The sequence below is a fragment of the Gavialis gangeticus genome, unplaced genomic scaffold (genome assembly GCF_001723915.1).
Source record: "Gavialis gangeticus isolate Ggan-Ray unplaced genomic scaffold, GavGan_comp1, whole genome shotgun sequence".
NCBI classification, from domain to species: Eukaryota; Metazoa; Chordata; order Crocodylia; family Gavialidae; genus Gavialis; species Gavialis gangeticus.
In genome coordinates, this window is record NW_017728984.1 from 552,472 (window position 1) to 553,227 (window position 756).

The following is a 756-nucleotide window of genomic DNA, read 5'->3' on the forward strand; positions in this document are numbered from 1 at the left end:
CTGCCTGCTTGCCATCCCCCCTCCTTTCAATCCCCTGTTTGGCCTCTGCAGGACCCTGCCATATTGTGCTTGGCTCCACATGCTGATGGAAATGTGGGGGTTGTTCCAAGTCATGCAACCACCTACCCCTCTGTCCCTTTTATCTTCCTTGTGGCTGAAGCAGCGTCATGTCCTTCTGAAGGGGTGGAGGAGAGGCTCCCGCTCTGGATGAGGCTGAGATGACTCCTGTTAAACTGACCCCCCCCCCGCCCAGCCCTGGGCTCCACTCCCACCAGCAGCATCCGCAGGCAGTTGCCCCTAGAGGCCACAGCAGAGAGGGACCATGTCTTGCCAGGGGCACTGCCCAGATCCAGACTGAGACCAGGTCCCAGGTGTGCCAGCCATGGTGGACCCTCAGTGAGGAACAGCCCATGTCCCAGAGCTCCTGGGCTCAGTGCAGCAGGCGAGGCAGGAAAGATTGTCATCCCTGTGTTGGGGACTCAAGCTGCAGCAAGATTCATAGATTCATAGAAGTTAGGGCCTGGAGGGGACCTCAGAGATCATCAGGTCCATCCCCCCTGCTCAAGGCAGGAAAGACTGCTGAGGTCAGATGACCCCAGTGAGGTGGGTGTCCAGTCATCTTTTGAAGATCCCCAGATGGAGGGAGGCTGGGACAGAGCAGGAAGTTAGGTCCAGATCTCCTTGGTCCTAGGCCAATGTCTTAGCCAGAGAACAGCCTTTTCTTTCCCCTCTGCTTACTGGGGCCACCCCCGACTT